Source organism: Arvicola amphibius, chromosome 13 (assembly GCF_903992535.2).
Source record: "Arvicola amphibius chromosome 13, mArvAmp1.2, whole genome shotgun sequence".
Classification (NCBI taxonomy): domain Eukaryota; kingdom Metazoa; phylum Chordata; class Mammalia; order Rodentia; family Cricetidae; genus Arvicola; species Arvicola amphibius.
The window spans coordinates 48471912-48496435 of NC_052059.1; positions in this window are offsets into that span (position 1 = coordinate 48471912).

Genomic DNA, 24524 nt, shown 5'->3' on the forward strand with positions numbered 1-24524 from the left:
ACATGTGCCAAAAATCTGTGCTGTTTGCTGAGGAGACAATGCTGAGTGGGATGGAGGCCCCAGGTGACAGGCAACTGGCTGTACACATAGTTTTCTCAGAAACCCTGGGGAGGAAAATGGCCTTGAGTGTGGCATACAGGACAAAAAAGTTCTGTCTTGTAGGAGCAGATTTTTCTGCTGTATTGGTTTGGCAGAGTAGGGTGTTTGGGATTTGCTGTTGCTGGGTTTTGTTTTGTTGTTGTTTATGTTTGTGAATTTGTGTGTGTGCACCCCACAAGGCATGTTTTGCTCAGGGGACAACTTGTGTGAGTCGGTTCTCTCTGTCTGCCATGTGGGTTGTGGGAATTAAATGTAGGTCCCCAGGTTTGTGTGGTAAGTGCTTTTAGCTGCTGAGATACCTTGCCAGCAGGTGAAGAGGTTTGGAGGTAATACAATACTGGACCCAGTGGAGAACAGAGATACCGTCTAATTCCAGTCCTTGTTTTACAAACACAGAAATTGAGTTCCTCGGAGGCTAAGAAGCTTTGCCCAAGGACACATCCGACCAGTGGCCGACTCTGGAAGAAACCGCTTATCTTCTTCTTCTCTGCAGAGAATTTTCCACTGCCCTGTGCCAGATTATACACACACACACACACACACACACACACACACACACATCACTTCTGCACTCTTAACTCCAATACCTTAGCCACTTCTTTAAATGGTAATGTTAGCAAATTCCATGAGCCAGGGCTCATTTTCCATATTCTGCCAATTAATTGTGGTTTGGGGATAATCCGTTCCAAGTCCCTTGGTTATAAAATATGGCATCGGCTAATCTTTTTTCAAGGTAATTCATTCCAAAGTTTGAATCAATTATACCTATTATAGCTGAGGGTTAGCTCAGTCTTCCAGTTAAACATCAATAGTGCTATTTGTTACCCTCATGGCACGATTACTGGGAGAAACTGTTCCCTGTTCAAAGACAGGATCTTACTCTGTAGCCCCGGCTGGTCTGGAGCTGGCCTCGAACTCACAGCAATCTGACTGCCTCTGCCTCCAGAATGTTGGGATTAAAGGCCTGCGCCATCACACCTGGCTCTGGGAACAACCACCACTGTGGGTGCAGGCTCTTCACAAGACATGGTGACATAGATACCCTGGGGGAGTGAAAAAGGTCAGGAACCCCATCATCACTTGGTGGGTGACAGGCAGGAGCAGTCTGGTGTCTGCTTTCTTCTCTGGTCTGCAGCCAGAGGCCATAGGAAAAAGGACCCACTGTTATCTGGAAGCCCCATGCCCTCCACTTCTTCCCAGTAGTCTGCACTGGGTCACCACCATCTGGAAAATATGAAATTTGTTTGGAAGACAGAAGCACCTTCCATTGCATCTAAAGTGGGTTACTTCCATAGCCAACGGCACATCCCAAATAAGAAAACAATTAGCTATTGTATAAACAAGCATTTTCATAGCCAAGACTTCTGGCTATCAGATTAATTTCTGGTGGCCTCTGCTTCACAAACCACTCTCTCAAAGAGGCAAAGAGGTGGTGTACACTCAAGGGAAGAGGTGGCCTTAGGGGCCAGAATATGTTTATTTTTGCTTTTTTTTTGAGACGTTGTTTCTCTGTACAGCCTTGACCATCCTGGAACTCACTCTGTAGTCCATGCTGTCCTTGAACTCGGAGATCTGTCTGCCTCTGTCCCCGAGTGCTGGGTGTAGTGATGAGGCAAGCAGGCCTGCTTTTCATCCTGCCCAGATCCCACATGGCTAGCTTTACACCAGATATAACAACACACAAATTGTATTCACTTAAACACTGCCTGGCCCATTAGCTCTAGCCTCTTACTGGTTAACTCTCACATCTTGCTTAACCCATTTCTAATAATCTGTGTAGCACCACGACGTGGTGGCTTATCAGGAAAGATTCAGCATGTCTGACCTGGTGGCTGGCTTCATGGCGTCTGTCTCACTGCCTTCTTCTTCCCAGCATTCTGTTCTGTCTTCCCCGCCTACCTATGTTCTGACCTATCAAGCCAAGCAGTTTTCTTTATTAATTAACCAATGAAAGCAACAGATAGATAGAAGACCCACCTACATCAGCTGGGATTAAAGACGCCACCACCGACTGGCCAGGATGTGTTTAGACAACATGGCACTGATATGGCTTTCCAGTGTGTGTCAAGGTAGCCAACATTGAACATGGGGGGGGATTACAACAAAACAATTGCTGATACTGGATGTCTGAGGGTCCCCAAAGTAAGCAGTGATGTGATCTTTTATATACCTGTTGGGAGCAGAAGGGCTCTTTTGTGTGATTCTCTATAAATATAGCCTTTATGTCGGAGAAGAGTGTATTCACTTTGTGTGTTTGTCAGACAGCCTGTTCGGGCCTGTGTGCTTGCTTACCTTGTGACCTGTGTGTCTGTCTACGTGTGTGCCTGTGTGTGTACCAACTGTCTGCTGGTGTCTGCCCGCCTAGTGGCTGGTGTGCCAGTGAATACAGTTTTTCTTGTCTGCAGACGACTCCTTGAATTCTCTGTAACCCTCTTCTGTTCCTGGGCCAGAGACTGAACCTCACAGACTCACTCTGAAAGGATCAGCGTAGGTACAAGACACTGCAAAACCAAGTTCTCAGCCCCAGAGGGACAGAGGACAGGGAATAAACAACAAAGATAGGAGACAGAGGAGGAGAAGGAGGGAGAAGGGGAAAGGAACACGGGAAAGGGGGAAGGGATATTTGTCCCAGAGGAACTAAGGACTGCCTCTGGATAGAGGGGAGATAGCTGTGACCCATAGGCAAACAGCAGTTTATAAAGGTGCTGGAGGTGGGGAGGGATGGACAGATGTCCCAGTGGTTAAGATCACTGGCTATCCTTCCAGAGGACCCAGGGTTCAAGTCCCAGCATCCACATTACAGCTCTCAACTGTCGGTAACTCCATTTCCAGGGGACCAGGCACCCATGACAAAACACCAGTGCACACACAAAAGAAAAGAAAGAGAAAGAGAAAGAGAAAGAAAAGAAAACTTGAAAAGGTACAGGGGGAAATTCCCTGTTAGGATGAGTTGGTTGATTTTCATTTGGGCGTGCTATCTAGGACAGCCAAAAGAGCGCTTTTGATTGCTGGATTTCAATTCTTTGATAGCTGGACCTTGGTAGTCAGCCTCAGGAGAAGGAAGTGGTCAAATAAGGAAATAGACCACATTGGCTAGCTTTAGGAATGTCATCTAATGGTTCTAGTGAGGCAGAGGGAATGGGGGCAGAGAGAAGGGAAAGGCCTGCCAGAGTCCTGTTTGCCATGCTCAGGCTGGCTAGATCCCTTCACACTCTTGCCCAGCAGCGCATGGGACAACCATTAGACATGAGCTAGGACGTACAGGGAAGGAAAAAAAAAACCCACTTTCCTCCATTCCTTCTTCCCTTTTGGCTAGATCGCCTATAACAAAAGACATATTTATAAGAGGAAGACAAATAGGAGTGTACTAACATATGTGTCTCATATATTTGTGAGACGAAATACAGAGGTAAATGGACTCTCAAAGGCATGGCTTAGGACTCTGGCTTGAAGGCACACTGGTATCAATTGACAACAGTGGGACTCTAGGGGCAGTGAAAAGTGGAAATGCAAACACGTGGAAAAACAATTACCGTTAGACTTCTTCCTTGCATAGAATGCATAGAATACCCTAGTGTGGTGTCCAGGGGTCGTAAGTCATCTCGGGTGATCAATTTAGTCCCTACTGGTAGAGAGGGGAGGAGGGACAACTTTACAAAGTTCTACGCCACTCTAGGAGAAAGGAAGGAAGGAAGGAAGGAAGGAAGGAAGGAAGGAAGGAAGGAAGGAAGGAAGGAAGAAAGGAAGGAAGGAAAGAAAGAAGGGAAGGAAGGAAGACAGGAAGGAAGACAGGAAGGAAGGAAGGAAGGAAGGAAGGAAGGAAGGAAGGAAGGAAGGAAGGAAGGAAGGAAGTTAAGAAAGAAAGAAAGAAAGAAAGGCAGGAAGGAAGACAGGAAGGAAGGAAGGGAGGAAGGAAGGAAGGAATAAAGAAAGACGTTATGAGTGTGTTTCTCCTTAATTGCTTTCAACTTAAAACAGTCCTTATGTCAAAGTAGCATTTTGGGGGATGTATATCCTGCTGCCCTTTGAAAACCTTTCTCATGGTTCTAGATTTCAGAAGGCTTGGGACATAAGGCTTAAGAAATGAGACACCAAGTGTGCTTGTTGGAGTATCCACTTTCCCTCTGCAGCTTTCTCACCTATAAACAAGAAAGCTGATTAAGACAAGCTCTAATATCCTTTCCATCTCTAACAGTCCTTACTCTGAAAGCTTTGTTGAACCTCGCTGCTCCTCAAACAGCTGTGGCCAAGCAGCTGCAGCAGCGTCTAGGAGCTTCTCAGAGACACAGAACGCTGAGCCCTGCCCCAGTTCTGCTGCTGGAACAGGGTGGTGATTGCCTTGTGCTTAGACCTGGCTTCACTCTTGGTAGGCGTTTCTCTGACGGCTCCAGTCTGTTTCTCTCGTGAGCCGGTAGATGTCACCAGAGAGCTGACAGCAGGTTTGTGGAAGTGGAGGTAAACTTGAAATACAGTTTGATTTGCCCCCTGCCTCTCAGAGAATTCTCTTTTGCTCTCTGACCTGATGCCCTGTGAAACTATAGAGAATGGAGCCCCAATATGGGTTTTGAAGCTACCCACACTGCAGACACGGAAGTGCCTGTCAATTTAGGAAACAGCTACCCCCAAGGGCCTCTGAGTAGAAAACACACACAAAATGATATAAAAAAAATAAAAATTTTGGTGTATTTGTTTTTTGTGTTTTGAGATAGGATCTCATCATTCCCAGCTGACTGAAGATAAAATTGAAATTGACCTTGAACTTCTGATTCTCCCAACTCCTCATCCCTGGGGCTAGTATTACAGGCCTCTGCCACCACCCTCACCTGCTTCCATGCAGTGCTATGCTTGCTGGCAAGCACTCTAGCAACTGAACTATATCCCTAGCCCACCCATCATCCATCCATCCATCCATCCATCCATCCATCCATCCATCCATCATCTATGTATGTATGTATGTATGTATGTATCTATCTATCTATCTATCTATCTATCTATCTATCTACTTCTTTGTTTGCAAATTTAGATAAAACTATGTTGGATGTTTTCACTCTAATAATGCCATCTAATGAAATACAGTCTATTCTGGTCCTAGAATATTCATGAAGGTATCTATGCCATACATTAGTTTTTTTTTTTAAATACGATTTGTTTTATTTTATGTGCATGGGTGTTTGGACTGCAATTGTGTGCATCTTGTGTGTGTGCCTGGTACTCAAGACCAGAAGAGGGCACCAGATTGCCTGGACCTGGAGTTACAGATGGCTGTGAGCTACCATGCAGGTGCCAGGAACTGAACCTGGGTCTCTTAACTGCTGAGCCTTCCCTGTTATCCTGTATTTGTACATCAGTTCCCCACAGCTTTAAATGATAATGACCTCCTCTCCCATTAAGCCAGAATCTTCCATGTTATCCAAGCTATTATTTATATAATGCTTCAGAGTGCGCAAACCACTTCCAGATGAACATTTTTAGCCCCCTTCACTAAAGGTGCGCAGGATACATCCGTTTATAACGATGACCCTGAGCCATTGTTCATCCACGAACAACGATCTTGTGAAACCAAGATCAGCATCTAGGTCCTTCAACCCCATATTTCTGTCAAATAAAATTTTATAGGAGACGTTGATTTGGCCTAAGCCCAACAGTCAAGCAATATGGGCTTTAATCACAGTAGCTGGCCTTTATTTAGCTCATTGCAGGAGGCTCTGTAACCAATTATCTAATTAAGCTGTAACCAATTAAATTGTCTCTCACAGTTCCATTCTCTATAAATGTCAGGTTACGCTGTTGGTTGGAGTTCTCAGAATCTGCTCCGGTTTTGGAAGCAGCCTGATTCTTGAACCGGTTTTTGGCTTTTGCTTCTCCTTTTGCTTACTTTTGCTTGGTTTTCCTTGCTCACACTGATTTTGCTAAATGTAATTGGTCACAGGAATTTTCCCGTCAACATTCCATAATTTTTTTTATTGTACTAACAATCTCCACTAATTATAATAAAATTTCTGCTCTAGGATTATGCCAAGATGGAGTCACCCACCATTGAGAAGTTTCATGTGGGGACTTAATATCTTTATTTTTGTATTAAAACTCATTATTATTGTTAATATTATTATTATTATTATTAGTGTGATGTGTGTGTGTGTGTGTGTGTGTGTGTGTGTGTGTGTAGACATGCACATGCCACAATGTGCACTTGGAAGTTAGACGACAACTTGAAAGAGTCGATTCTCCCCTCCCACCACGCAGTCTGTCTGGTTGGATTCAAGTCAGGTTTGGGAGGCAAACACTCTTACCGACTGAGCTAAGTCACCAGACCTCCATCTTTATCTGCTAATATTTTTTCAGCAGCAACGAAGAAGGTAGGTACCACCATTCCCAAAGATGGCCCCATTGTGTCTTCAATTGGGAAGCTGCTTCCAGGTTTTGAAGTTGATGTTCCAACAAAAAATGGTGACATCTACCTAGAAAGGAATCCACGTCCCCAGTTCCCATGTACCACCATTCTTTTCTCTTCTTTCCATGGCAATGAGAACCCTCTTTGTCCCCTCCATCTCCCTTCGTGCTCAGATATTAAATCTGAGCCTCAGACAATGTGGGCTGCGGTAACAAACTACCACAACCAGTAGCTAATAGAGAATGGGACTCTCTCTCTTACAGTTCTGGAGCTAGGGAGCAGAGCACCCAAGGATGGGCAGATTTGATGCTTGGTAAAGTCCCGCTTCTGGCTCAGAGAGAGCCATTTTCTTACTGCAGATGTAACAAAAGAGTGGGCCTCTTAGAGGGGGGCCACCAATGGGGGTACCAACCCCTGCCCTAGCCACTGTCTGAGGACTCCAATTTCTACCATCACTTTGGGTGTTAGGATTTTAATGAATGCATTAAGAGGACTCACAGACATTTAGACTATTGTGCTAGCATTTATCAGGCCTTGTACCCAGAACAGATGGCACAGTGAATGACTACCGCCCTGTTCCTGCCCTTAAAGAACTGACTGTCTATTGCAGTTGGACACTGGGCAAACAGAAGTGGTAGCGTGGAGGGAAAGGATGGGGTTTCATGACAGCTAATAGCAAGGGGACCCCAGCATGGGAATCAGGCAAGTGCCTGGTCCCTGCTCTCCGGTGGGGGAGAGCATGGTTGTCTCTTTTACTGCTGAGCCCTCAATACTTGTTTCTTGGTTTTTCTAAACATCCAGTTAAGACTCTATCTGAAATGAGGAGACTTTGAAGTTTGAAGTTTACATCTTAGTTATATTCCCACACAAGGAAGGTGTCTTCATCCTAGCAATTTCCCATTGGTTGTTCTGTTTTGTAAATTGGTCTATGTGGCGGGGTAGGGTAGTTGGGTGTTATGTGTGCACAGGAAGCAGACAGCTTCAGGACAGAGGAAGATATCAATCACTGCCTTTTCCCTCTGAGACAGGGTCTGGCCCTCCATTGGCAGCCGGTATATCTTAGCAATCCCTGTCTCCTTCCCCTACAGTGCTGGGGTTACAAGCACACAAAGCCACACCCAGATGTTGACATGGGTGCTGGGGATTTGAACTCAGATCTTTGCAGGGAGCCGATTTGCCGGCCACCATCACAAGATGGCGCTGAGCCCCTACAGCGCCGAGTAAACAACTCCATATTAGGCAAGGCTCTAGACAGAACCTCCCACAGGCACGACCCGTGTCCACTCTCCCTATATAAGCGGCTGCCGTTTAGTGCTACGGGCCCCTTGCTTCCAGCTCTCCCTTAACCAAGAGGCTCCAATAAAGCGTGATTTGAGAAGAATCCTCGACTCGGTGGTTGTTCTTCCCTGCTGGCCAGGGGGGTTCGCCGCAGATCTTCATGCTTTTACCTACTGAGCCATCTGCTGAGCTCCTTATTCAGGAGTTTTATAAATGTCTCTCACCCATATACGCCAAAGTCGATTTTCTTCCCAGTCCACATAGCGTTCCTCTCCTTGTTGTGCATGCCGGCATCTCTGGACATGGTGGAAGAACAGCAAAGACAGCCTGGATGCTTCTCTTTGTTTATTTCCACATTCACACTTGAAATGTTTACGTTCACATCTGTTTCTTCCATGCTGTTGACAGAGTTCTTAATGGGAAGTCCCCACCTCTCCTTAGCCCATTAAAAGTTCTGATTGAATATAAATATTGAATTTTCTGTGTTTACTGAGAGAGTTGTGTATTTTTCTCCTTTGAGTTTGTTAATGTGAAGGATTGCAATTATGGATTTTTTTATTATGTCAAACCAAGTTTGCATTTCTAGGAAAACTCCAACTCAGCCCGTATGCATAATTCTTGGTGCTTGGTGGGTTCTGGCTACTAAAACGTTGTTTGTGGCTTTTGTATTTGTGTTGGTGGGTGAGCATGGCCTGGAATCTTTCTGCTTTCCTATGCTTTTGTCTCATGTTATTATGAAAGTGATTCAAGTTTCACAAAATGACCCAGGACGGTGTTTTCCTCCTTACCATGTTTCAAAGCTGCCTGAACAGGCTATGTGCTGTGAGGGCTGGAGTTCACCCTGTAAGTCACTGGATGCTGCTTCCTTTGTGGGAAGCGTTTGAACGACAGATTCTCTTCTCTTGGACTGACCGCACTATCTTGATTCTGTTTCCACACGTGTCTTAAACTATAGTCTCATTTAATTTCCCAAAATCGCATTGGCATAAACTTGCTCATAATAGTGTTTTTCCATGTTTTCCTATGTGGCTACACCTCTTCTTTGCCCTCATTCGTATTCCAAATATTTTTATTTACTTTATTTATTTACTTTAAAAGTATTTGGATTAGCCAGTATTATTATTATTATTATTATTATTATTATTATTTATTAGTTTGCGGTAGGAGGGGCTGAATTCAGGTCTTGCATGTGCTCCCTGTCAGCACTGTCCCGGAGCTGCATCCTGGTCCTTTGAGACGTCTATTTTGAAAAGGCCTTACTCGCTTTACTTCGGTTAACCTTGAACTCACTATGGAACCCAGGCAGGCCTTGAACTTGTAGCCGAGATTACAGATGTGTGTCACCGCACCCAACTTATTTTCCATTTTAAAGCTCCATGACCAAAGCGACTTAGGAAGGAAAGGACTTCTTTGCCTTACACTTCCACATCACGGCCCATTATGGAAGGAGTCGGGGGTCAGAGATAGGCACAGAGCCAGAAGCCAGAAGGGGAGGAACACTTTTAATTGTTGTGCTTTGCGAACAAGCACCTTCACGTCACTGTGCATTTCCTGTCAATGGATAGTATTCTCCCTGGGTGGTCGGGGTTGTCTGAAAGGCAGTGACAAGAACAGTTTTTGGGATCACAGGGACCAAATTTGTACACATGTGCACTTTTCTCTCTTGTCCTTTTGCAAAGAATGCCAGGCAGGTCCCATTGACACCTGTTAATCATGGTAAATGGGCCTCACGCGTGATCAATACTTAGTCAGCTCATGTAAGTGAATGCGTAAACAGAGAGTGTAAGAACTGTGTCTACGCCACTTCCCCATGGATGGGACATGAGTTTCTGCAAGGAGAGAATGCTCTCGTGGTGCCCATGAAAGTGAGTCTGCCTTTGTCCACCGCAGATGTGTAAGGCCTGTCCTCGGGACCACAACCACGTCTCCAGGGATGGAGCTCAGGTGGATGTCAGAGGAACAGGTACTACCTCAGTTCACAGAGGACACAGCTGGGGATTAGGAAATTGCCCCTGGTGAGTACTATATAGGACCTGAGAGGCAACAAGCTGGGGGAAGGGTCACCCAATCGTTAACCATTTCTTTGGGGCTACAACACATGCAGCTGCTGTGTAGCCTACTTGGACATCTGGTCTGGTTTAAACCTGTTGTATCTGTGCTGAAATGATTTCCTTGTTACTCACCCGTGGCTTAGGTCTTCAAATGCTAAAGGAGAACGGGTGGAGAGCCTTGGGACTGATCTTCGAAGGGAGTCTAGTCTGGGGGAGGCACTGGGAGGAAGACACTACAAGGAAAGGTTGCAGGAAGCTTTTGCTTGTTCAGTCACTTCTTCCTACCAGATCTTCCCAGAGCTCATCTTTGCCAAATGGTGCCGTGTTTGAACAAAGACATTCCCTTATGATTCTCCTGGACCAGTAAATAACCACAGAGAAGGCTCCTGCCCTTTGGAGGACACTTACCAGAATTACCCACCTTCTGACATAATTGGAAAATCGCAGATTGCCCAACTTTCTTGAAACCTATCATTTAAGACATCGAACAACGCATAATGCGAAGACTGTGATCCCCGAGATGAGGTGAGCCACTGGGCAGATCAACCTTAGCCTAGATTCCTTCCCGGCAGCGTGAGGAGCAAGCCAAGTTTAGCAGCTGTGTGGAGGTGAGGACTGATGACCGGGGCTCAGAGGCCAAGGTTCGCAGAATTTCTCAGTATGTGAGAGAATGGAACGGCACAGAGAAAGTTCCAGAAAGGTGCATGGGCATCCCTGTGAAGCCTTGGCAACTCAACATTGATCAGCACATATGTGACACTCATGTAGCTGGTACAACTTCTAAAAGAAGACCTATGATGAGAGCCCACGCTACTGACTCCACTTGGGCTTGCTCAAGGTCACTCCCTTTCTTCTATAAAGTTCCTTTACCTATTCTGCTTGGTGAATAGGGTTGACTAACAAGGCCCTGGCAGGCAGAACCCACTTCAGCTCTTACAGGTAGAGGAGGAAAGAAACGTAAAGCTTGGGTGAGGCGTGTTCTACGGAAGGTTACAGGCAGGCCCCTAGTTTACAAACAGAACCAAACTGATCCACACCCTGGATCTGTTATGGAATGTTCGCAAGACTTTTATTATTTTGTCCTCGGAGTCACTGAAGAAACTGGGGTAGGGACTCCAGACCCTTGTCCATTATGCACATTTGTCTACCGGAAGTGACTATGTTTGACTTCTGGACAGAGGAGAGAACAGCAAAAGATGTGGGTGCTGCCTTCCTCCAGGACCTTGTCCACACAGCCAGAACCACTGTGGTACATACGGGGAGCCAGGCTACCATTCAGGGGTGCAGGCTACCATCCAGGGAGGCAGGCTACCACCCAGGCCTTTGGAAAGAGGAGGAAAGGGTAGTTCCTTGATGGATTTCCAGAAACATTTGTTGTGTTTTAGTACACTGCAGTAACCCAGAGCAAACTCAGGTTCCCTGAGCTGCCATCCTGAACTTCTCGGTAGGACTGTGTCATGGAATATTACTTTAAGTAGGCAAAGATGTGTTACATTTTTTTCTATGTTGTGGAATATCACTTTAACTTTGTTGAGGTGTGTTACATTTGTTTAATTATGTTAAGGTGTGTGTTGCTATTTCACTTCATCTGTCTAAAGGCACCTGATTGGTCTAATAATAAGCTGAATGGCCAATGGCTAGGCAGGAGAGGGATAAATGGGGCTGATGGGCAGAGAGAATAAGTAGGAGGAGAAATCTAGGGGAGAAAGAGAGAGAGAGAGAGAGAGAGAGAGAGAGAGAGAGAGAGGGAAGGAGGGACGGAGGGAGGGAGGGAGGGAGAGAGAGAGAGAGAGAGAGAGAGAGAAGAAATAAAGGGAGAAGGAGGAGGAGGAGGAGGAGGAGGAGGAGGAGGAGGAGGAGGAGGAGAAGAAGAAGAAGAAGAAGAAGAAGAAGAAGAAGAAGAAGAAGAAGAAGAAGAAGAAGAAGAAGAAGAAGACTGTGACATACAGAAAGAAAGGTAAAATGTCCCAAGGCAAAATATAGATGAAGAGAAACAGATTAGTTTAAGTTAAAGAAAAAAAAAGCTAGCCAGAACAAGCATAAGCTAAGGCTGAGCACTCCTAACTATGGGACTGAGGTGCTCGGACCTTCCCTCACAGGCTACGGTGGTTATGTGCCTATGACATTCCTGCCTATCTTTAGATAACAGAGTCCAGGAACTGCACACCCAGTACCTAACTGGACCACCTTAGCATCCATGGGACCCCAAGGGAAGCATGCTCCCATGTTCTAGAGGTAAGCAGAAAAACACAGGTGTCCTTTGGTGGTGGTTTGAATGAAAAGGACTCCCATAGGCTCACAGGGAGTAGCACTATTTGAAAAGATTAGGATATGCTGCCTTGTTGGAGTAGGTGTGGCCTTGTTGGAGGAAGTGTATCACTGGGAATGAGTTTGGGGGTTTCAGATGCCCAAGCCAGACCCAGGATTTCTCTCTTCCTGCAGCCTGCCAGTCCAGATGTAGAACTCTCCACTACTGCTCTGGCACCTTGTCTGCCTGCATGCCGCCACGCTCTCTGCCATGAGGTAATGGACCGAACCGCTGAACTGTAAGCCAGCTCCAGTGAAGTGTTTACCTTTATAAGAGTGGCCACGGTCACGGTGTCTCTTCACAGCAACGAATCCCTAACTGAGACACTTTTTCTTTGTCGACACAAACGTGATTACTTCCTTTTGATGGAGATAAAGTGAATTTCAAAACCATCCTGTCATGAAAGGGCCCTGAGGGCTGTTCTCCTGTTTGGTGACCACCAAATGGGGCTTAAACACCATGGTTCTGCTGCGATTTGAGTGTGTCCCCCACGCATGCATGTGTTGGAACCTTGATTCTTCAATATGGCAGTTTGGCGGGGTGTCTGGGTAACAGGGGTGGAGTCCCCATGGATGGGTGAGTGCCTTTCTTTCCAGAAGTCACAGGACTAGTTTAATGATGGCGTTCCTAGTTTGTTCTAAAACAAGCTCGTCTCCACGCGTGGTCTCTGTGGTACAGACCCACGTGTCATCTTCCTTCTCTGGTGAGTCGAAGCAGCATGAGTCCCTTGCTAGATGTGGCTGCTACCTCTTCTCAGACATTCCGTTACAGCAACAGAAAACAGACTACACGTCCTATCAGTCGGGCCAATGTGTGTTGAGTATCTTCTGGAAGCATTGAGGAGTCTTCTAATGTACCGCACATGCTAACAACCTCCCCCCACCCCCCGCTGGAGGATAATCAGATGGCTTTACCATCCTCCACACTCCCTGGGTCTTCATGATAAAGAATATGACGGACCACTGTGACGGCTACTCCCGGTTGTCAACTTGATGTGTCTGGAATGAGCTATAACAGAGAAATGGAGGGCACGTTTGTGATCTGGACCTTGAGGCCTGAGGACACACGCCTTTAATCCAGACCTTGAGGCTGGAAGACACACCTTTAATCTGGGCCACATCTTCTGTCGGAAGTCTATATAAGGACAATGGAAGAAGGAAGGGTGTTCTTAGCCTGCTTGCCCTCACCTCCATCAGCCCATTCATTCCTTCTTTGAAATCCTAGCAAGCCAGCTGAGACACCCAGCCTCGTGGGACTGAGCAGCTGTATGATTCTTGGACTTTCCATTCATAACTAGCCATTGGTGGACTGCAGCCTGGAAATCTTTCCAGTAAATTCCCATACACACATATACATATATATATATATGTATACACATATGTATACATACATACATATATATACATATGTATATATACATACATACATATATAGATAGAGAGAGAGAGAGAGATTCATTCCACAAGTTCTGTGACTGTAGAGAACCCTGACGAATACAACCACCCATCAGTGACATCTTTTTCAAACGTTTGCTTTATTGAAATTCTTTCTTACAAAGGTCTGAAGTATTTTAGGCCTGGTTTTCATTAGTCCCTGAAATGCAGTCCACGGTCATTTCCATGTCCTCATAGGTAGGTCTGTAAACTAGTCGACTTTTATTTTTATGGTTAAAATACTTTTCAACATCACTTTTATAGATATAAAACCAAACTTGTGTCCCCCCACCCCATGTAAAGACTAAGTGAGAAAGTTACCTTAGTCTTCATCACTGGGGTAACTGGGCTCTTTCCCAAAATTATCAAGTGATATTTATGCACTTTTAAAATATCTTTTTTTTTCTAAAAAAACAGATAACAACCTTTAGTATATCTTTGAAAACATAACCATTGTGATGTGCTGAGCTATGTAATAAGGAGCGCCATGCTGATACAGGAATACATACATTGGCTCTGGAAGAAGATGCATGAGTACATGCATGTTATGTAAACATAACAGTTGGTCAGATCATGAGGACAGTAGTGAGTAACGCAACTTGCAAGCAAGAATGATCAAGATCAAGATCACATACTGGCTTAGTGGCCAGCCAGACTCTCTAGGGAGAACTACACCTGGAGGTACCTAGGCCTTCCTCACTCCCAGCAAGATAGTGCTCACCTCATAGGATACGTGACTGTGTCTTTGGCCCTGCTATAGCCAGACAAGTCTGCCTTCAATTGCTATTCCCTAGCTCCCCCAGTTCTGGAACACACATACCATCTAGTTCAACCTCCTCCTTGTGTCAATAGCAGAACGGGGCTCTCTCTGTAACCAGGAGGGGAGTGCGGCTCACAGGCTTCATTTCCCACAGAAGGTTATAGGGAATTCACACTTCTTCCTGTCCTTGGGGGACTTACCAGGACCGGTTCCCCTCTGATCACACGGTTATATTTAAAGAGGCCTGGAAGGTCCAGTGTTACCAACTGCCCTGGGACATAGATAGCCTCTAATGACTGATGGCCTCAGGTTACTGTGGACAGCTTCCTTGTCACCTTCCAAGTCAGCCCTCCTGTGCGGACGTTTGACTTGGAAACCCATCCTGTCTGATCTTATACGCACTTGCTATAATATCTGGAGTACACAACTTTCCAATAACCAATGTCTACAGCCCAAGCGTGTTGCTCAGGCCTAATAAGGGTACACCAAGGTTCATGGAGGAACTTTGTCTTAGTCTTGATCATTCCTGATCTTCTAACTTGGAGGTCAGATGAATGGGCCAGGTGAGCACTACCTGGAGGCAGGGTCCTGCCCTGATTGCCTTGTATTAACACAGCCAAGTGGTTAAGTGATGTCAGCACCCAAGATACAATGTAGCACAGCACAGTAGTTACTCCCCTCTCTTCCCAGCTCCAGCCTGGTTTCTGGCTTCTTCCGGTAGCTGGAATTTTCTTGTGTCTCCTCTGTCCCTTCCTCAAACTAACATGTGTGAAGAGGCAGAGGAAAAGAGGGGAAACAGAGTCAGTAAGGGTTTCGCGTACAGAGGAGGTGGATGGTGAAACTCTGGGATTTAGGAATTACCTGCAAAGCCAATGACCCATAACCCCTCCCACCTCCATTGCAGCTCTTGCCTGTGACATCAGATCAGCATCCATCTGTAACCAAGAGACCGTCTGTAACATAGATTCCCTAGGCCTGTAATAGTCTTCAGATAGCTGAGCATACTGGCGGTTCAGCTGACGAGGGCCCTCCATGTAGAAACCCCAGTGGAAAGGAAAGACAGAATGTAGGTCCCGCCGAGCACTTTGGAGCAGTCCTCTGGAAGGACAGTGACAGCAGGTCGCTTGGGAACCAGAGTAGGGCCGGCTGGCAGCAGGGTTTGGGGTGGTGCTGAACTGGGCATGAGCCATGGTCAGGTGGCTCCAAGCAATCCTCCTACCTCCCCAGAGACACAGGAGTGTGGTTGCGGCAGGGCGCTGGCCTTGGGCTGCGCCCACTTTCAGAAGGTGGTACACGTCACCCCGGCATCCTCGGCGTGCCCACAGTTTGTCACTCCCCATTTGGCGAACTGGCAGTGGAAGATGGAGTGCTCGGTCCCCTTGCAGTTCACGTCGTCCATCCAGATCTTCCCTGTGCCTGGGGAGAGAGGTGCACACAGCTCCTTAGCAGCGATTCCAGAGGCAGAAAGGAAAAGGGGGGCTATGTCTGTAAATGACATGACCGTGGCCTGTTTGCCCCCGCAGGCGCTCTCTAATCCGGTAGAGGCCATTTTCCCTCTCTGCTCTACCGAGAATGCATCTTTATTATAGGCTTAACTTCCTATAGGTGGAACAGCAATAAGAGATGATATTGGTGTTTGTATCTTCTATGAATCAGGCCTCTTACAGATGGGAGCCTCTACAGTCCTCACCATTATACTCTGGGGTAGACAGTAAGAAACACTTATACTCAAAGAGCCATTGGGAGAAGATTACACAGTTTGTCACAGGCAGGGTCTAATTTCCAACTCAAATCTTGCCACCCACCCACCTAGGCCCAGATTCACCTTAATGACTGACTCGCCCTGACACTGAGATCCAGTGCCTTGAAGCTTTTATGAATGAACAGTTTGGCAAGGTCTAATCAGAAGGGTAATGTCAGACAGACCCTGGATTATCCCGTAACCCAGAACTGATATTTTAGAACCAACATTGCTACAATGGTTCCATTCTGGGAGTCCAAGACCATAGTTCCAGAAAGATAAAGTGTCCCCAGATCTGACATAGTCAGACATCCTCAAAACATTAAGTCATTGGATTAGTCCCTCTGATACAGAGTCCCTAAGACTTGCGCCTAGGAATGGGTTGGTCTGCTGGTCTGAAGGTGAGCACACATGGAGAGCCTGGAGCTTTAGTGGGTTGTCACAGAATAGTATCCGAGCTCCAAGTGGTGCTAATGTGGCACTGGGGGTTAGGGCAGCTGGGATAACCTTCCAGAGTGAACAGAGGGCTTGCCTGGGGAGGAGAAGGAAGCAAGCTGTGCGAATTACCCTAGGTTCCTACTGATGAGCTGGGCAGCAGGGGCCTGGGGGTGGTGGTGCCGGTGAGCCCTGGTGACAGCAGCACGCCTCAACCCAGGGCTCAGCACCATGGCAGGGGTACGCTTTAGTTTTCCTAGTGGGAGGAGTCTTCCAGGATACGGGATTTTTTTCTGTGAATCCTGATAGGTCCGAGGCAAACCTGCACGGCTGCTTGCCCCAGCACCCTGATTGGTTAGTCCTACGATGTGTAGTATAGTATGTTGATGGCTAGGCCTGGTTCCAGATGCTGGTGGTCTTCCAGAAGGATGACTAACGCCATGACTCCCATGGAAGCAGCAGGGTCAGTGTTTGTATCACCAGAACTTGTAAGATATGCAGAACTATGGGTCCCACCCTGTCCTGCTAAGGCAGAACCTGCATTTTCATGGAGGCTGAACTCTGCTACTTCATAAGCCCTGGTGACAGCAGCAAACGCAAGGCCGCAGGGTGCAGCACGCCTCAACCCAGGGCTCAGCACCACGGCAGGGGTACGCTTTAGTTTTCCTAGTGGGAGGAGTCTTCCAGGATATGGGATTTTTCCTGTGAATCCTGATACATCCTAGGCAAACCTGCACGGCTGCTTGCCCCAGCACCCTGATTGGTTAGTCCTACGATGTGTAGTATAGTATGAGGCGGAAATGTCTCCCTCCCAGGTCCTTGTTCTAACGATTTGTTTCTTTGAGGTGGCCCTGTTTGGGGAGGCTGTGGAACCTTTAAAGAGGTGGGGCCTATTTAGCAAAAGGAAGTAGGTCACTGAAGTCCAGGCTCTGGAAGTTATATACACCCTGTGGCTCCAGCCTGATTTCCCCCGTCCACTAGGATGCAAGAGGGGCTACCTCCCTACTACCTCTAGTAGCGGTTGTCACCAGGCCTTCCCGACCAGGATGAGCTGCTACTCTCTGAAACCAGGCTTTCCTTCCTTGAGTTGTTTGTGTACGGGATTTTAGTCACAATGGTAATAAAAAAAATAATGAATACAACAGAGGAGCATAAAGCGCAGGGGTGGAGGTTTTTACCCAGGTTCCAGGGTCAGTGGCCTTGTCACCCCGCGGCAGTTCAACAACAGTTCTGTATTGGGAAGGGCTTTGGTATCCATGGTAACCAATAGGAGAGGTAGCTCAGGGACTAGACCTGCAACTGACCTCCATCCTGTGTCCTCCCCCACAGCCAGATGATCTCCCTCCTTTTTTTTTTTTTTTTTTTTTTTTTGGTGGAATCCTTGAGACTATGAAAACCCCCAGCTTTGTCACGGGTCCTAGACCTGCCCACGACATCGCTTTACAGAGAAGCTCAAGGGACTGACTAAGCCAAGGTGCTCTTGATGAAACCAACTACATGAATGAAGCCGATTAGACACGTTCCATGGAGATGCCCAGTGTCCTCGGTCACAGGATTGCCATGCAGTGGATCCAGGACAGGACAAGGAGTAGGGAGGGGCCTCCTTTTGCTGTCTGCATGGGCCCTGTCTTCACCAGAGCCTTTATCCGGCTCTTACACAATAAAGCCCTTTGAGGCCCAGCAATAGCTTGCAGATTAAACATCTCCTGGAAAGCACATCACTTCACAAATTACCCAGGAAAAGACGGCAGGCCCCAGAGCTCTGCGGGGATTAGTCACACCCAAGGCGAATAAAGGGGACTAACAAATAAAGAACGGGCCCAAGGCCGCCCATCCCAAATGTGTGTGCAGGATGTGGACACTGGAAGCCCAGCCTGGGGCTCTGCCAGGACTGGCCAGTGTCCAGCCTCAAGAAGGCCAGGACACTTGGAGCAAGGTCATCTCAAGAGTAGCCCCCAAACTGCAGCCCTGACAGGCGTGGGGCACTGCTAAGGAAGCGGCAGACATCTGTGTCCCCAGCCCATGTCACAGAAGCCAGTGCTCTGAAGACACCAGGCACTCATCATCACCTCTGGCTACACAAGGTGAGGCCCCAGGACCAGCCTGGAAACTTGTTAGGGCTTTATCTTGCTCTGGGTGATCCAGGGATCTAGGTAGGTCTAGGAGCCCTGCGCAGGCTAGGCCGACTCCACCCTGGTTGTTTCTCTTGAGGTTCACAATAAAGCTCCAGGGCCAAAGAGCTCAGCACAGAGCCTCCTGGTGAACAGAAAACAAAGCAATGGTGCTTTTTACTCAGGCTGGTCTCATAGAGCACTAGGTTGAAGGTGACCATTTGTTCACCAAACAAATAATCCGGGGATCTCCCCTCCACTCAGCGCTCTTCTGTGTGTTTAGAATAAACCAGTGAACAGCGTGGGTGACAGAGACATGCAGAGTATGCCACAGGAGTTAAAGTGTGTGTTCATCATGAGCTGAGGAGGCATCAGAGGGCTTGGAAAGCTCCTTCCAGGAGACAAAACCGAGCTGACTTTTAGAGCTGATGGGGAAAGGTAACCTGCAGAGACAGGCTGATAGGAGATAGCATCAGGTGCCTCTGAGAAGCACAGTAGATAGAAGCACCTGTGACAATTGGGGAGTGGTAGGAGGTGGCTTAGGAAGGGCTTTGGTCAGGGAGGGCTTGGTAGTAGGGGTGCATACTTGAAATTCCTTCACCTGGGGGAAGAGAAGAAGGGTTGCATCTTGGAGAGTAGCCTGAGCTACATAGTGAGCCCAAGGTCAGCCTGAGCTGTTTTGCGAGGCTGTCTCAAAGAACAATTAGGGGGAGGGATTAAAAAGAAGGACTTTGTTGCTGAGCTAAGGGAAGCTAATCTGATCCCAAGAGCAATACAGGCCCACTGAAGAGTCAGAACTGGGCTAACACAGGCACCGGCACATCTTAGGCAGGCGGCTGGCAGCTAGAGAAGGCAGGCCCACGAACTAACCTGCAGGTTGTGGTGAGACAGCACAAGTGATAGTGGTGAATAAAAGCTCAGAGCTACTATCAGGTCCCTTGGGCCAACAGCCGTCTTCACACAATAGAATAATGAAAAGGGATGAGCAATGGTGCCAGCACCATGCTAAGAGGTCGACATACACAACCCCGTCTACCACCGGCAGCCCGTCCTTAGAAGAGAAAGAGAAGATGCGCGGACAGGTTAAGGAGCCTGCTCAAGGATATCACTGGATTCAAGCACAGGAGTCTGAGTCCAGTTTCCACGCTAAGCATTCCTCTGCGCTTAGGAACACTGTCTAGGGTGGGACGGTCAGGAGGACGAGGAGGAGGCAGTTCAAGAGACCCTGGACAGGTGGACACTGATTGGCTCTGTAAGACCTGAGGATGGAGCAGACAGAGAGTTGGTGATGGGGTGGACGTGCCCACGGCCTGGTTTAGATGGAGTCTAACAGAAGACGGTGCTACAGGCCCTGACAGAGGTAAGGATCCGGTGGGAAGGAAGTGTGGCTCATTTGACAGGCGCACAAAGTGTCTGAGTGGAGCTGTCTAGGAAGTAACTGGACACCGAAGGGCCTGAGGCTCAGGGGCCGCCTATTCCAGGGCAGAGAGAATGAGCCAGGTGGTGACTGAAGCCCCAGGTGTAGAGAGGAGCTCCAGGGACAGCCTGTGGAGTGTAAGGAGGGGCTGGGGAAGAGGAGAAGGAGGAAGAGGAGGAAAGTAGAGAAGCTCAGGATGCCAGAGTGTTGAACTGGTGGTCACTCATCAGGTGGCACCAAGAACCGATACACGACGGGACTCTGCAGACGGCTTCCAGAGCTAGAACTGCAGCAATCTATCACAGGATGAGAAGCTAGTCGGCTGTGAGGAGTGGGGACCTTCAGGGACAATCCACTTAGCAGAGCACAAGCCACCCACCCTCTCTCCTCAGGCTACACTATGAGTCCCTGTTACTATATTAGCTCAGAGGAACGGAAAGCTTAAGCCTGGGGCAAGATAGTGGGCTTGTCCGGTACTTCACGCCCCCTCCAATCTCCTTTGGTGGGTATCTGCCACTCTGTCAGGTGACCAACAGCTGATGTGATCTGATCAGCTCAAATCCTGGTCCTCTGCACACGGGAAGGCAGGTGTTCATGGCAATTGAGAGGCAACATCTTAGATCCCAGGGGCCTAGGCTGGAAAGCATCCCAGAGTCTGTAAGCCCCTTTCCCAGACAAGTACACCAAGATGCAGAATGGAGAGAGGCCAGGCCCAAGTGCACACAGCCCAGGAACAGGGAACACAGAGTTAAATGGGCAAGAGATCTGATCCATGCACTGGGAACTATTGTTTTGGATTCGAGTTAACCCAAGTTTCTCCATGTTTAAAGAGAGTGTTTATCAGTATGAGGTGTGTACTGAGAACAGGAGTGAGGGATAGGGCCCCCAGGGCACAGTTGGCTAGATCCCATGAAGGTGATGAAGGCTTTGGTGGGGAAAGGCCAGGCCTGGAATCCTTCCATCTCTTCCCTATCATCTAATCTGTACCTTACCTTGCCCAAAGCGAGCTGTCCGGTACACATCCTCAACGCCATGGAAGCCCAGCATGCGGCACACGACAGTCCCGTCCTTCCTGTCCCAGCCGTCGTCGCACACCGTGCCCCAGCGACGTTCATGGAACACCTCCACTCGGCCCTCGTGTGGTCCAGAGCCATTTACCAGGCGAATCATCGTGAAATCCACACCATCTGCCAAGAGAGTCTCCATGACTACCTATCTCTGGGCACTCCAGGACCCCACCCAGTCCTTGTCAATGACCCCCGCTTCCATACAGGGAAGAGAGAGCTAGGGCTAAAGACATGAGGTCTCAGTGTGTCATTTCTGGGTTTTTTTTTTTTTTTGGTCTATTTGGTTTGTTTCGAGACAGGGTCTCATGTAGCCCTGCTGACCCTCCAAATGCTTGGATTACGGCTGTATGCCACCATGCATGGCTAAAGCCTTTAGTCTTGGTCTTTGACGTCTCTCTTCTTGCCAACTAATTTCCAAAACAGAGTTTAAGTGTATAGCAGAATTGACTCCAAAAATCTCCTCTCAGTAATGAGGGAGTTTTAACTCGCTGAACCAGACAATTTCCATTCATTTCGTGGACCAGACAACTAGCCACCTCTGACAGCTCCCCCTGGAACTCAAGGGGGACACGGGCGGGGTGGGGGGATGTGTAATGGGAGAACATGGGAACCTTGAAGAGGAAACTGTGGTGGGAAGGTGGAACCCAGAGGCTATGTGTGACCAGGGAAACTCCCTGGGGACTGTAAGGGGAACCAATGACACCAAAAGTCAGGTGTGGTCCTGCCTGAGGCTTGACCTCAGACTGGCTACAGGTTTCCCCAGACCTGCCTTGCCTCTGTCAACACCAGGTCACTTGAGAGTGTGTGTATCATCCTATGCAGTGAGGCTGAGAACAGAAGCCTGTGTGAGGTCAGAGGTCACAAGCCAGGCAGCTTGAGGATCAGGTGAGAGCAAGAGCAAAAGCTGGACCGTGACAAGGGGGGGTGGGGCTGATGTTCAGGGAGCCCCTGACTTAGTCTCTTTGCTTTGTCTAGACTGGCATCATTCTGTGTCCTAACTCACGCAGCCAAACGAATGACCAAGCATCTTTTAGAGCACAGTGGATACACCCGTGGGTAAAGGATGTGCCTTCATGAAGCTGATGCTGGAGCGGGGGGGGGGAGACTGACAGACGCCTAGGAAACAAGCGGTAAAGCCAGGTGTCATGACATCCATCTTGAATTCCAGCACTTGGGAGGCTGAAGCAGGAGCAGCATTAGTCCATAGACTAGCCTGGGCTACGTGCTAAGAACCTGTCTCGATATATGCATTTCCAAGTGGTGTTAAGTGCACAGCTAGGGACAGAAGGTGGGAGCAGGGGGTGTGGAAGGCATCATCTTAGAAGTGAAGACAAGGAAGTGGGTGGAATGAGGTGAGGTACCACCTTGAAGGATGAACAAGAGAGACACAAACATTGAGGTTTTCCTGGTAAGGTACAGACTGCCCCAACTCAGGGACTCGGGTCCAGAGGTAGTTCCCTCGACAGTCCTTGACCTCCTGGGTTCTGAAAAGGAACATGGAGGCTACAGATATATGACTTCCCTCAGTGTATCTGGGGAGTCACCAAGCCTTCTGCCGAGAGTCTGTCTCTAGCCCAAGTAGAATGTCATGTCTCACTTAGAAATTTAGGTTTTCTCTGGGTGGAGGATTTCAACCCGGCTTATTCCCAGCCGTTTCTTCCCCAGCTAGAGTTTTCCTGTTAAACAATCGTGCATCATCCAGAAAGGCTTCTGCCCCATCTTTAATAGTTCAGCCTCCACTTAGCCAGATGTGGGGCCTGAGAGGCAGCCTCAGCGAGTGTGATGGTTTGACTGCAGAATGTTCCTGCAGGCTACTGAGTCTGAAGGTCCCAAGCTGGCGGTACTCTTCGGAAAGTTTGGGACTCTTGGGAGGTAATGGGAAACAAGCCTGGCCTAATGTCCTGTTTGTGCTCTGCTTCCTGATGGCAATGTGACCAGCTTGCTTCACTCTCCGGCCACAATGCCTTCCCCACCACCGCTTCCCTGCTGTGCTGTTCCGTAGCTGGGAAACCCCAGTTGCTTAAGCAATCGTTCCTCATCTGAAACACACAGACAAGGGACATGATCTTAACTTGACAGCTTGTCCCCAACCTGCAGTTAACAGCTCTTGGGCAGAGCCCTTCCTCTGCAGCCTCCACCTTTCAAGCTTAGCTGAGATACCAAGATGCCCACAGGACTGTACGTCAGTTCTTTTCCCTCCTGTTCTAGGGTTGAGGATTGTGGACACCACAACACCTGCGGGTAGAGGTTTTCCCTTTTATACTGGAAAGACGGCAGTTACCCCAAGGCTTAGCCCAGAAGCATCCCTGCTTGGAAAACACTAGTCAAGTAACCAGGGCAGGGGATTGGCCGTTACAGCTATGTGGCTGCCTTTGTCTTGCAGCTCAATGAATGGGCTCATTGTTTGCTTACAAGCTTCCTGGGGTGTCAGTGGTTCTGACTTCTGCTTATGCCTTTCTACTTTGCTACCCCAGCTCCTAGAAACTGCCTCCTGTTCCTAGACCCGCTGAATTGCCTTGCCCATTACCCAGGCTGCTCCTGGTGACAACTCTATAGCCCTCACCCATGCTCCTGAAAAAAGTCTCAGGGTTTCTACACCCAGACCTTCCTCTTGAGTCAAAAGTGGAAAGGGACACACTTGGGTCAGGTCATGGAAGAACGAGTGGGTCCGGACTAGAAAGTTCTGCAGTTCCCGAGGCTGTGGAGGGCAGCATCTTGCTGCCACTTAGCTGTGGGCTTTGGATGTCCCATCATGTAGCGTATGGAGCTATCTTAGTTCATGGGGACACATTAGTGAGCTTTTCCAATCATCACAAATGATTGGCCAAGATTTTGAGATGGCACAAAGCCTTCATGTGACACACGAGGGGCCAGAGGGCAGAGAGGGGATGTGACTTATCCAAGCCATCCCTGTGAATAGGAGAGCAGAGATCTTTCTGCACTGGGGACTTAACCCAGGACCAGTGCTGTGCTCTTTTCTCTCTCTCGGAGTTGTCCATTCTTCCTGAGATCTGCATGGGGTAAGGGAAGGACACAGCAGCCTCAGCGCTGGAGGAAGCCAGGTGAGTTGGTCCCTCTCCTGTGCATCACCTGTCCCTTTCTTATACTAGATCAGTACCTGCATTTCTATTTCCGATTGCTCACTTAGCTCCCCATCCAGATGCGCCTCTGGAACTCCCAAGCACATGCCTAGGTGAAAATGGAGGCCAAAGGACTGTGGAAACAAAAGCATTGTCTTCTGCCTTGAGTTACTCAGGCAAACCAACAGATGAAGAGGAGAGGACCATAGAGAGTGTCAGCAACCGTAGGGGACTAGGGGATGCCCAAGTCACCCCCCCCACCCCCACCCCCATGCAGAGATGAGGAAACTGAGGCAGAGGGAGCAGCTCTTTCTGGGAGGCCAGGCCTCCCTCTTTCCAGAGCACTGCTTTTC